This window comes from Thalassophryne amazonica, chromosome 4, assembly GCF_902500255.1.
Source record: "Thalassophryne amazonica chromosome 4, fThaAma1.1, whole genome shotgun sequence".
Classification (NCBI taxonomy): Eukaryota; Metazoa; Chordata; class Actinopteri; order Batrachoidiformes; family Batrachoididae; genus Thalassophryne; species Thalassophryne amazonica.
In genome coordinates, this window is record NC_047106.1 from 35,333,386 (window position 1) to 35,347,853 (window position 14,468).

General features: G+C 42.6%; 1 protein-coding gene across 2 annotated transcripts in view; it reads left to right on the forward strand.

The window, feature by feature from the left end:
• The window catches only part of zgc:172282 (leucine-rich repeat and fibronectin type III domain-containing protein 1-like protein), an 844,427-nt gene that overhangs the window by 155,237 nt on the left and 674,722 nt on the right, over nucleotides 1–14,468 (forward strand). The gene's annotated exons all lie outside the window — the stretch shown is intronic.

Below are 14,468 nucleotides of genomic sequence, written 5' to 3' on the forward strand. Positions count from 1 at the left end.
GACGTGCAGCACAGCCAGCTGCAAGAGCTCAGCTCAGATGTATGGAGTGACATTCATGCCAATAATGTCTGAAAGGAAATGCTTTTGAGAAAAACTACAGATTTGGTTTATTTTATATGTTCAGAGATCAAGGATCCACCATGTAGAGTTTATTTATGTCCAGAGTTTAAGGATCCAGTGACCATATTTATTTCATTTTATTTCATATTTATTTAGTTTAAGACTCAATAAAATGCTGTTGACATAGAAAACCTGTAAAGCCTACTTTTAGTACACAGAAAATTCACAAGAGGTATCGATAAGTAATCGGATCGATAAGAGGAATCAATAATGGCATCAATGTTGATAAAATCTTATCAATACCCATACCTAGTAGAGAGGAAGACAAATTGAGTCAGCTATTTAAAAAAACATTAACTTTGTTGTCACACACTTTGTTCTAAAACACTTTTGAATGAATATAACCTTATTAAAGTTACTTACACATCCTAAACACACCATTTGGTTAAAACAGAATATTTCACCATCAAAATATCAATAATTCAGAAAAAACACATTTAACACAACAGCTGTTAAAGGAACACATTAAATGGGATATAGGTAAAGCATTTGCTTGAATAAATAAAACAGACAACATTAGGCTTTTTATATATGCAGATAAAATAATTGTTCTCTGCATTTACACAAAAAGTCTTTCTTCAGACTGAGACCTGGAGAACTGGTTGTCAAGGTTCTAAGTTTATGGTCATCTTATCTTGGAAGTGTTCCTCTCTGGCGGATCTGGAAAGTTTCTAATTGTGACGTGAAGCAATTAAGTCACATTGACCGGAGTTTCACCAATACAGGTTTCAAGGACCCCTTTGAAGAGCTTTAAATTAATGCCCCTTGGCAGCACATCTGGAAAGGAGAGTTTCAGCGCTATCTCCAGTTGGAACCAGGAATTTCCCAGTCAGGAATGAAAGCAGTCTTTGTCCAGTTCAAACCTCATGTTTTTGTTTGAGAAAACAATGTATTTGTTAATAAAGCAAGGCTATGCTACTGCAAAAGTTACACCTGGAATGGTTGATGAGTTATTGTGGCAGCACATTTTTGGCCATAAGCTAATTTTAACTACTTCACCAGAGCCACAAGGGTCAGACTGCAAGTGTGCTGTGAAGGACTAAAACCAGTCCCAGCATATACTGGTCAAAGAGTCTGCGTATACCAAGAACTGGTATCAGTCTATTACAGCACCAATGCTGTGTTCCAGTTAAAGTGGGAGATCTGAATATTGTGGATGAAATATCCCACTTCTGACCCCAACATTTTCTGGCACACATCCACAGACCCTGTGAGCCATTTGATGTCCATGTCTTTTATACCAGAGACATTTTTATATGTAGACATAGAACTGTGGGACTTATATATGAGTTATATGAGAATGTTTATATGAATGTTATATATGAATTATATGAGGATTTTAAATATTAAACACCACATACAATTTCCAGTAAATGTAGATAAACCAGATTTTACAAAATATCACCTTTAAAAATTTGAATTCTCGGTTAACACATACTCAACAAATAAAATTGCACTGATCTGAAGCAGTACGGCAATTGTGTAATAAGTGAAATATTATTGAATTAAAGACTAAAATGTCCATGTGTAACAGCTGATTTGTTAAGTCTGGTATTTCCTAGCTTTTGATTGGCTGAGCACAGCAGACCTTGTTAATTAGCAGAGAGTGGAGGAGGAAGATTTGGAAAACATGCAGGGTAGGTGATCTCCAAGGGCAGAGTTGGTGACCTCTGCACTACACCAGCGGGAGGTCACATGATGCCATTAAGGGCCAAGATGGTGCACCGACCGCTTCAGCAGATGGTTTCACCAATGAGCTCCTCCCCTCATCTTGAAGTCACGATCATCTGTGAAATCACTTGCTGAGGCGATCAGCACCCAAGTAAATCCTGCACCGACTTAGCCCTCCATGTCCACCCACCCCACTCTCTTGCAGCTTGAACTGTTTACTGCGATGGATCTGTAGATTGATTCTAAACTGTAGCCTCGCCATCAGCATGCTGCAATACACAGACTTTCCTCAAAACAGTGTTGTATCTGCCTCTGTGCATCATTATCTTCACAATCTGACAAGGCTGCACCTTCTCCGATGAGTATACAGAGCTGACATTTTCACACTAGCTGAAGAACTCACTTGCTTAAATAATAACACATACAGTAGCAAACAAGCATCACTGCAGAGCATGACAAGTCTGGAATCATGGATTGTTGGCAGCAACAACCACTCAAAGTTGTTCAGGTGCCCATTAAAACATTCAGCTGAACCTCTCAACCTTGTCCTCGTGCTTTATACTTATGATTTATTTATGTTGTTGTCTGAAGTAGCTTGGCTCTTGTATAAATGGAGAATTGTGCTTGATAAAACAAAATGTAGAACCTCACGGAGAATATTACACACAGAGTCGAGAAAATACTGTGGGTGCAAACATTTAGTTGTATTTAAATACAGTTTCTATACTGAATTAATGTACGTGACATGAATTTAAGCACTAGTGCTGCATAATCTGTTGTTATTTGCTTATGTCTGCTGCTGAATAAACTATGGGAGAGAATCCCAGGATTAAACCCCCCAAAACAGTCACTTGGTTGTCACCTGTATTTTCACAGGACACAATATGCTGAAGCAATACTTTCAACGTTGTTGTATTGTATATGTATTTTTATATAGCTATAGTGCATCTGGAAAGTATTCACAGCACTTCACTTTTTCCACATTTTATGTGGAAAAAGCCTTATTCCAAAATGGAGTAAAATCATTTTCCCTCAAACTCACAACACCCCATAATGACAACATGAAAAAAGTTCTTTTACAATTTTTTGCAAATTTATTAGAAAAAATAAGAAATCAGTCAACACTTCGCTGATGTACCTTTGGCACCAGCATCAGGTGTTCGGTATGCATACCGGTATACTTGTCCCCATATTTTCAGTATATCAGCACTGGAGGTGGCAAGCAGTTAATTCACTGTTTTGTGCCAAGGTTGGAAGGATTTCACTTTGGTGTAAGGACAGCAGTGCAAGGGATTCTGGGAGAACTGTAATGATCAATAATCGTGATTAATTATGTTATTTGATAATATTTTAAAACAATGTAAAAATTAAGAAACAATGTTCAGTAGTATAAGTATAAAATTATATGACTGACTTTTTTCTTGTGTTCTTAGCTGCTTTGGGTAATTGTCAACAAAAAGTAGTTTAAAACTTATCATTGCCACCTATTGTTGAGGATGTACATAACATGAAACTCAAGTCGACAATTATGAGGCAACAGTGTTTTCTGGACAAAAAAGAAATTCAGGTCAATTTGGGTTTTTGTTTAGTATGCAAAGTTTCTTTTTTTTAAGATTTTGATTATGTAACATCCCTTTTGACCCTTGGACGAAACTTTGAGCACAGCCCTGTTGTTTTACTGCATATTTCCCTCCCTCTCCCTCCTCCTCTCTTTCTCGCTCTCTTTCTGTCAAACACACCGATCGTAGCAGATGGTTTCCCCATGGACTCGGCTTCTATTTGATGTTTCTTCCTGTTAAAAGGGACATTTTCTTTGCCACTGCTTGCTTTTGGGTGACTGCTGGGTCACAGTAAATTATATAGCATAGAGTGCAGTCCAGAACTGCAGGCAAGGCAGAAAAGAAAGTCAGTGTCAGTGTAGTGATTGTGGTTACCTGACCTAACTGAATCCAATCTCAGCTTGCTCTTTATGTCAAGTACCTTTTTTTGTGTGTGTGGGGGGGAGGGGGGGGGGGATTTGGCACAAAAAATAAATTGATTTGATCATGTGACACTACAGACTCAAAATCGTAATTCCTCCTTGTGGCCATCCCTGATGAGAAAGATGGTCTCTTAGTCTAATCCTGGATAGAAATGTGGACCCGGAGGTAAATGAACAGGCCCAGCTTTGACGCGCACTGTTTCGGACAGACACTGCACGTGTTTGCTGCAAGAAGCTTCTGCCAGTCAGGATCTTGCTCTCTCTCCTTCTTCTCCTCTGTGTTGTTCGTACACATTTTTGCATCAACTCTTCTAGTTGATGCAGTTCTTTGTGGTATTTCCTCTGCCCTCCTCTGGACTGTTTTTCTTCACTCAGCTGGAAGTAGAAGATCTGCTTGGCAAGTCAGCTGTCATCTATCCTAATGGTATGACCCACCAACCTAAGTTGATTCATGATGATGATGATGTACACAATGCTCTGCAGCTTGTCTTTTGCTCGGACACTGATGTTAGCATGGTAGTCTTCCCACCTGATATGGAGCATACTCCTGAGGCAACATTGGTGGGATTGCTCAAGGGTCTTCAGGTGGTGGTGGTAGGTGGTTCAGGTATCCATACAGCAGGATTGGCCTGACAGCTTTCAAGACAAGGAGTTTTCTTTTCTCATATCGAAGGTTCTGTTGTTGAAATCATGGGTGCAAAGCTGGCCAAAGACAGTTACTGCACACTTGAGTCAGTGTTGGATCTCATCATCAGTGTCAGCATTTGATGACACATAGCTGCCCAAGTATGGAAAGTGGGTCACATTCCTGTCCATGCAGTCTCACAGCAGGAAGCTTTGGGTTGACCATTTTGAGGCTGATACAGAAACACTTCTTCAGGTTGACGTGAAGACCAATCTTGATGTAGGCTTCTTTGAAGGTTCCAAGGATTTTCTGAAGACCTTCTGTAAAGGATGACACTTTATGGTTGTTGACATACTGGAAGACCAGGGGTGAAGTGATGTTGATTTTCGTCTTGGGTCTGTCAGCTCAGGTTGAAGAGCTTTCTATCCATTCTGTACACGATACCAATCAATGGTGACACCTTATATTTGATTAAGTGGATGACTGTAGCCCCAAAAATGATAAGGGTCGGGGCAGTGACACAGCACTCCTTTACTCCTGATTGAAGACTAAAGGCTTCAGTTTTTGTGTCATTCACCAGAACTTTGGAAGAGATGTCATTGTGGGGAATCCTCAGGATTTTGATGAATTTATCAATACAGCCAGTTTTGCTCAGGATCTTCTACAGAAGTGGGCATGACATGCTGTTGGACATCTTTTTCAGGTCAGTGAAGGTGAGGTTCAGAAGCTGGTGTTGTTCTCTACACTTTTCTTGTAATTGGCCAAGAAATCAAAATCTTTCATCTCTGTGGGTGTTTTCTGTGTGGACATATGGAGAGAAAAAGACATTCCTTACCCTCATGACTGCAGAGGATGGATTTGTCGAAACTATAATTCAGCTATTTTGAAAATACAAACAACATTATTGTTATTCCTAGAGTTTGGGAAAGCCTTTTTTATTTCTGTGTGTGTTTGTGTGTGTGTGTGTGTCTAATCTAACAATGTATTTTAATTAATGCCTTCCATAAAAGCCTTTAATTGATACTAATTATGATGTTGAATCTCTTAAAATGTCTTTGCCATTGTTGAACCCACACAGATGAATAGGAATACTAATTTTTCACGTGTATTATTTTCAGATGATTATACTGCTGATAGGCAGTGAGTGGCTGGGGTGCAGCAACATTTGTTTATCTATTTGTGTGTTCGTTTAAATGTTAATAAAGTGAAACCGACTGGGGAAATAAAACTTGGAACAGGATAAGATCCAAAAAAGAGCTGAGTCTGAAAACCCTCCTTTGTTCACTGTTCCCTGAACAAGAAACACTCATTTTTCACACTTGCAAATCATCAATTTGCACTATGAGCATTTCTTGTTGTGTTACATAAATATAATTTGCACATCTTTGAAATGTGAAGCGTTCCCAGCTGAAATGCTGACCATGGTTAATTGTGGTCTTCAGGGTATTTTATGGCAGACGATGGTCAGCTGTTAAATACCATTAATCTGACCATGGTACTTGATGACCAACAATGAATAACCATGGTCAGTCATTAGATACCATAAGTCTGTCCATGGCCAGAACATGGTATACACTGCAAAAAATGTCCCTCTCAAAATAAGACAAATAATCCAAAATCTACCCAAATGGTCTCACAGCTACCAATGGGGTAAGAACAATTTACTTGGTTAGAATTCTCAAAACTAGCAAAATGTCTAGGCACTGAATAATCAAATTGTACCTTAGGGCCCTGTCCCACTGGTGTTTAGGAGGATTTGCGTATGGATTGCGTACAAAATTGGCCCATATTCGCCAAACATCTGCAATATCCGTGTAACATGCCTGTATGAGTCAGCCGTCATCCAAACACGTCCATGATCATCTGGAGAAGCACGCATGTCCGCAGCCAGGATTTTTGAGCTGTTGAAAAATTTGGATGCGGATAACATCCGCCTTACATACTCCATATATACTCAATTCATACACAATACATACTCACTCTGTGCGCTGTATATCTGCCGTTAACCGTTGATATCCGCAACTGACGGGGATTTGCGGCTTGGCAGCGGATTGTGTGTAATATATCGTGCCTATCACGTCCACATCACAAACTAAAATATGTTGTAGCGAATGCATACAGATTGGCCACGAATAAAGCGTTTTTATTACATCAGCTTTGCAGCTGATTTGCGGACAATCTGTGAATGCATAACAAACATGTCACGTAAACCCAAAGTAGGCTATTATATGTGGCAGAAAGTGACATACCTGTCAGTCAGTGCTGGTCCGGCTGTGTAGATCCACAAAGACGTAATAGCTGCTGCAATCCAGGACTTTAATTTTACACCAGCAAAAGGAAGAGTTGCTGTTTTCAAATCAAATCAAATCAAAATCAAATCAAATCAGTTTTATTTATATAGCGCCAAATCACAACAAACAGTTGCCCCAAGGCGCTTTATATTGTAGGCAAGGCCATACAATAATTACGGAAAAACCCCAACGGTCAAAACAACCCCCCTGTGAGCAAGCACTTGGCGACAGTGGGAAGGAAAAACTCCCTTTTAACAGGAAGAAACCTCCAGCAGAACCAGGCTCAGGGAGGGGCAATCTTCTGCTGGGACTGGTTGGGGCTGAGGGAGAGCACCAGGAAAAAGACATGCTGTGGAGGGGAGCAGAGATCAATCACTAATGATTAAATGCAGAGTGGTGCATACAGAGCAAAAAGAGAAAGAAACACACAGTGCATCATGGGAACCCCCCAGCAGTCTAAGTCTATAGCAGCATAACTAAGGGATGGTTCAGGGTCACCTGATCCAGCCCTAACTATAAGCTTTAGCAAAAAGGAAAGTTTTAAGCCTAATCTTAAAAGTAGAGAGGGTGTCTGTCTCCCTGATCTGAATTGGGAGCTGGTTCCACAGGAGAGGAGCCTGAAAGCTGAAGGCTCTGCCTCCCATTTTACTCTTACAAACCCTAGGAACTACAAGTAAGCCTGCAGTCTGAGAGCGAAACGCTCTCTTGGGGTGATATGGTACTATGAGGTCCCTAAGATAAGATGGGACCTGATTATTCAAAACCTTATAAGTAAGAAGAAGAATTTTAAATTCTATTCTAGAATTAACAGGAAGCCAATGAAGAGAGGCCAATATGGGTGAGATATGCTCTCTCCTTCTAGTCCCTGTCAGTACTCTAGCTGCAGCATTTTGAATTAACTGAAGGCTTTTCAGGGAACTTTTAGGACAACCTGATAATAATGAATTACAATAGTCCAGCCTAGAGGAAATAAATGCATGAATTAGTTTTTCAGCATCACTCTGAGACAAGACCTTTCTAATTTTAGAGATATTGCACAAATGCAAAAAAGCAGTCCTACATATTTGTTTAATATGTGCATTGAATGACATATCCTGATCAAAAAATGACTCCAAGATTTCTCACAGTATTACTAGAGGTCAGGGTAATGCCATCCAGAGTAAGGATCTGGTTAGACACCATGTTTCTAAGATTTGTGGGGCCAAGTACAATAACTTCTGTTATGTTTCGGATGCGGTCGGAGCACCGACCCAGCGTTTGAAAGGACCCAGCATAAAATAAGCAGAGCACGGTTCAAAAGGTAACAGAATTTAATAAACATAACAGTGGGTGAAGTGCTAATCAACTAAAAAGTCCGCGGTCTGGTGAGGTGGAAACACGGCGCGCTCTCAACAGCGCAAACGGTCCGGAGCCACAGCAGTTCGGACCCAGGGACCCCGCCGACACCCCCCAGGTGGCCGCGACAAACCAAGTCTGTGAAGAAAGAAAACATGGAGGTGAGTCCAACTCCACACAGAGAGACACAACTCAAAGGTGCACGCAATCAGCAAACACTTCCTGGCTTAAATCTATACATCAGCTTCTCACCCTGCAGGCACGGAAGAACTCAGTTCAAATCTCCACTGCAGCAGAAGCTGATTAGACAATTAGCATAACGTGACAGCTCACTAACACAAGGTGTGAGGGACACCAAATCCACTGTCATTACTTCATAAAAGTCACCAAAACCAAATTACCTCAGGAAGTGTGCTGAAGAGCGTGAGACCTCACCCAATCCTCCTTCACAGACTGTGGCGTCAAACCTGGAGCGGTCTCTGCGTCCGTGATGGTGAGATTGTTCTCCTGACGTCGATCTCACACGTCTGCTCACAAGGTCGAGTCTCTGGCAATCACACACTGTGCATTCAAGGTTTAAATGCAGCAATCTCTGATTAAGACAAAATACACCACAGCTGTGAGTCCTGATGACCTGCATGTGAAAACAAGCCTCAGGTGTTCAGGGTGAGGTCCTGATGCTCAGCCACTCAGTCCTGAATGCATACCACCTGGTGGGAGAAACAGAAAACAAAAACCAAGCCAGCCAAACACCCCAGCCCACAACAAACTTCAGTTTTATCTGAGTTTAAAAGCAGGAAATTAGAGGTCATCCATGTCTTTATGTCTGTAAGACAATCCTGCAGTTTAGCTAATTGGTGTGTGTCCTCTCGCTTCATGGATAGATAAAGCTGGGTATCATCTGCGTAACAGTGAAAATTTAAGCAATGCTGTCTAATAATACTGCCTAAGGGAAACATGTATAAAGTGAATAAAATTGGTCCTAGCACAGAACCTTGTGGAACTCCATAATTAACCTTAGTCTGTGAAGAAGATTCCCCATTTACATGAACAAATTGTAATCTATTAGATAAATATGATTCAAACCACCGCAGCGCAGTGCCTTTAATACCTATGGCATGCTCTAATCTCTGTAATAAGATTTTGTGGTCAACAGTATCAAAAGCAGCACTGAGGTCTAACAGAACAAGCGCAGAGATGAGTCCACTGTCTGAGGCCATAAGAAGATCATTTGTAACCTTCACTAATGCTGTTTCTGTACTATGATGAATTCTAAAACCTGACTGAAACTCTTCAAAGAGACGATTCCTCTGCAGATGATCAGTTAGCTGTTTTACAACTACCCTTTCAAGAATTTTTGAGAGAAAAGGAAGGTTGGAGATTGGCCGATAATTAGCTAAGACAGCTGGGTCAAGTGATGACTTTTTAAGTAATGGTTTAATTACTGCCACCTTAAAAGCCTGTGGTACATAGCCAACTAATAAAGATAGTTGATCATATTTAAGATCGAAGCATTAATTAATGGTAGGGCTTCCTTGAGCAGCCTGGTAGGAATGGGGTCTAATAGACATGTTGATGGTTTGGAGGAAGTAACTAATGAAAATAACTCAGACAGAAAAATCTGAGAGAAAGAGTCTAACCAAACACCGGCATCACTGAAAGCAGCCAAAGATAACGATACGTCTTTGGGATGGTTATGAGTAATTTTTTCTCTAATAGTTAAAATTTTATTAGCAAAGAAAGTCATGAAGTCATTACTAGTTAAAGTTAAAGGAATACTCGGCTCAATAGAGCTCTGACTCTTTGTCAGCCTGGCTACAGTGCTGAAAAGAAACCTGTTCTTATTTTCTTCAATTAGTTATGAGTAGTAAGATGTCCTAGCTTTACGGAGAGCCTTTTTATAGAGCACCAGTGTTATGTGTGGGACGCGGCTCGAGGAGCGGTCCAGCGTCTGACTGAACCCAGCGCTAAATAACCAGAAGCAGCTCCAAAAGAAATAATTTTATTTTCTAATCACCCATCGGTGCTGTACAAGAAATACAAATTAAATAATACTGGTGGGGTGAAGAGGCTGCGCGCTCTCTCAGCGCCTCAACGGACCGGAGCCCGAACGTTCTGGACTCAGGTTTTCCGCCGACACCTCCCAGGTGGCTTTTCCCAGAACTGTACTCTGTGGAGGGGGAACAGAGGTGAGATTATTCGATACTATTACCAGAAAGCTATTAAAGGCACACTTATCAGCAACAAGTTCAGTTCAGGTTTCAGAGTTAATTCAGATGAACAGCTGCTCACGGCTTGTGTAGGTTTATTATTCTGCACACCACAGCCGCGAGGAGCAAACAAGACAATTTCTTCAATGTTCAAATTTAGCTGTGCAAAAAACACCACATTATATTCACAAATAAGCCTTTAAAGATAATCACCTCTGACGTGTGCTGACAGCTTTTGCCTCTCACCCTAGTCCTCCTTCACAGACGTAACGTCAAACTCTGGAGCGGCCCTCAGTGTCCCCAACGGTCGATACAAGGTCGTAACAAGGTTGTATTCTCCGGCAAACAGCCCTCATCACTGCTGGCTTAAATGCAACTCCTCATTTCTTCATTGACGCCAGCTGAGAGTCCTTAGTCTGCACGTGAATGTCACAGGTGTTGCAGATCATCCTGATAAAGAGCCGCACGAGGATGCAACAGGTGCAACCAAGCATCACAGAGGTGAGAGACTCTTCTGCAGCACAATTTTCCCAGAGGTCAGTCCCAGACCACCTGGGAAGGAGAACAAACACAAAAACCACAAAACAGTGCCCAGCCAAGCCCCCCAACACACAACAGTACCCCCCCGTCAACGGGAAGCCTCCCGGCGACCGCACAGACCTGACCCGAAAACCGGCCCTCTCATCGGGGTCAAAAACAGGAGGCAGGCAGTGACGACGCTCCCAGAGTCCACAGCAGGCAACAGGGCCAGGAGATGCAGCTGGAAGGCCGGCTGGCAACAAAACAAAAACACCCCCAAAGAACCCCAAAAGAGTCCCAACACAACCCATACATAAAAACAAAAACACAGAAAAAGCCCCCAGCATCCCCCCCAGAGAACACCACTAACACACCCCAGGGAAGCACCCCGGGGAAAAAAACAAAAGAAAAAACATAACACCCACCCCAACACCTCCCTAGGGGACTGTCCCATCAAACCCTGGGTAGAAACGAAAAACATACAACCCCAAAAACCCCAACAAAACCCCCCCAACACATTAGAACACAGGTCAAAAGAAAAAACAACAACGCCCTCCCACAACATGTGGAGCCCGACTTCCCCCAGGGGACATCATCGTCAACCCCAGGAGCAACAACCACGGCAGGAGCCATCCAGGAATCCCCAGGCATACACGGGAGCCTTAACGTACCCCAGAGGACCGTTCCATCAAACCCCAGGAGACACCCCCACAACCCAGGAACCCCACCCCAGCCTAACAGGGCCGGTCGGCCCCACAGCCAACCTCCCCCCCAGAGGACCGTCCCATCAAACCCTGGGGGGAAACAGGAGGAAACAAAAACCCCAAACCCCCAGGGATTCCCAAAAACCACCCCAGGCGCAAACAAAAACAAAGGACAGCCCCGTGGACCTCCCCAGCACACCGAAAACCCCGGAACACCCTCAGAGTCGGTCGGCAAGTACGTCATGGTGAACGGCTCAGGACCACTGAGCCGGGGAAGACGACGGGGGAAAAAACAACCCAGCTCCATCCCCAAGGGCAGGGGAAAACCGGCACCAAGGCCGGCGTCATCTCTCCGAGCATACTCCAGCCTATCGGGAGGGGGGGGCAACAGAAAAGGCGTACGGCTCTGATCGGCCCCACCGCTCCGACCGGAGTATATCCCCACTGCCCAACACCTCAGTGATGCCAATGGCGAAGGGTCAGAGGCTCGCTGAGGCTGGAGTGGAACCGGGAATCAACTAAACTCAAACAAAGGACCCTGGACCCCCCCCCCCCAGGTGCAGAGGTTTTCATGGGAACGCCCAGCGTAACCAACCTGCACCACCCCACAACACCAAAGACAGACGGCCAGAAGTGGAACTAACGGCTTAGCCGCCGTTAGTTCCCCCCCTGGCAGACCCCGTGCAGTCGGGAAAGGCAGGCTGACTGGGTGACTGTGAGGAGGAAGCGTAGCCCTAAACAGAAGCCCCGTGTACACCGTCAACCCGTTCACATCTCTAACCGTTTTTCCCCACTCGACGATACACTCGCCGAGGATCAAACTCTGGTTATTGGCGACTCTGTTTTGAGAAATGTGAAGTTAGCGACACCAGCAACCATTGTCAATTGTCTTCCGGGGGCCAGAGCAGGCGACATCGAAGGACATTTGAAATTGCTGGCTAAGGCTAAGCGTAAATTTGGTAAGATTGTAATTCACGTCGGCAGTAATGACACTCGGTTACGCCAATCGGAGGTCACTAAAATTAACATTGAATCGGTGTGTAACTTTGCAAAAACAATGTCGGACTCTGTTGTTTTCTCTGGGCCCCTCCCCAATCAGACCGGGAGTGACATGTTTAGCCGCATGTTCTCCTTGAATTGCTGGCTGTCTGAGTGGTGTCCAAAAATGAGGTGGGCTTCATTGATAATTGGCAAAGCTTCTGGGGAAAACCTGGTCTTGTTAGGAGAGACGGCATCCATCCCACTTTAGAGGGAGCAGCTCTCATTTCTAGAAATCTGGCCAATTTTTTGGGATCCTCCAAACTGTGACTGTCTAGCGTTGGGACCAGGAGGCAGAGCTGTGGTCTTATACACCTCTCTGCAGCTTCTCTCCCCCTGCCATCCCCCTATTACCCCATCCCCGTAGAGACGGTGCCTGCTCCCAGACCACCAATAACTACCAAAATCTATTTAAGCATAAAAATTCAAAAAGAAAAAATAATATAGCACCTTCAATTGCACCACAGACTAAAACAGTTAATGTGGTCTATTAAACATTAGGTCTCTTTCTTCTAAGTCCCTGTTGGTAAATGATATAATAATTGATCAACATATTGATTTATTCTGCCTAACAGAAACTTGGTTACAGCAGGATGAATATGTTAGTTTAAATGAGTCAACACCCCCGAGTCACACTAACTGTCAGAATGCTCGTAGCACGGGCCGGGGCGGAGGATTAGCAGCAATCTTCCATTCCAGCTTATTAATTAATCAAAAACCTAGACAGAGCTTTAATTCATTTGAAAGCTTGTCTCTTAGTCTTGTCCATCCAAATTGGAAGTCCCAAAAAACCAGTTTTATTTGTTATTATCTATCGTCCACCTGGTCGTTACTGTGAGTTTCTCTGTGAATTTTCAGACCTTTTGTCTGACTTAGTGCTTAGCTCAGATAAGATAATTATAGTGGGCGATTTTAACATCCACACAGATGCTGAGAATGACAGCCTCAACACTGCATTTAATCTATTATTAGACTCTATCGGCTTTGCTCAAAAAGTAAATGAGTCCACCCACCACTTTAATCATATTTTAGATCTTGTTCTGACTTATGGTATGGAAATAGAAGACTTAACAGTATTCCCTGAAAACTCCCTTTTGTCTGATCATTTTTTAATAACATTTACATTTACCCTGATGGACTACCCTGCAGTGGGGAATAAGTTTCATTACACTAGAAGTCTTTCAGAAAGCGCTGTAACTAGGTTTAAGGATATGATTCCTTCTTTATGTTCTCTAATGTCATATACCAACACAGAGCAGAGTAGCTACCTAAACTCTGTAAGGGAGTTAGAGTATCTTGTCAATAGTTTTACATCCTCATTGAAGACAACTTTGGATGCTGTAGCTCCTCTGAAAAAGAGAGCTTTAAATCAGAAGTGTCTGACTCCGTGGTATAACTCACAAACTCGTAGCTTAAAGCAGATAACCCATAAGTTGGAGAGGAAATGGCGTCTCACTAATTTAGAAGATCTTCACTTAGCCTGGAAAAAGAGTTTGTTGCTCTATAAGAAAGCCCTTCGTGAAGCTAGGACATCTTTCTACTCATCACTAATTGAAGAAAATAAGAACAACCCCAGGTTTCTTTTCAGCACTGTAGCCAGGCTGACAAAGAGTCAGAGCTCTATTGAGCTGAGTATTCCATTAACTTTAACTAGTAATGACTTCATGACTTTCTTTGCTAACAAAATTTTGACTATTAGAGAAAAAATTACTCATAACCATCCCAAAGATGTATCGTTATCTTTGGCTGCTTTCAGTGATGCCGGTATTTGGTTAGACTCTTTCTCTCCGATTGTTCTGTCTGAGTTATTTTCATTAGTTACTTCATCCAAACCATCAACATGCTTATTAGACCCCATTTCTGCCAGGCTGCTCAAGGAAGTCCTACCATTATTTAATGCTTCAATCTTAAATATGATCAATCTATCTTTGTTAGTTGGTTATGTACCACAGGCCTTTAAGGTGGCAGTAATTA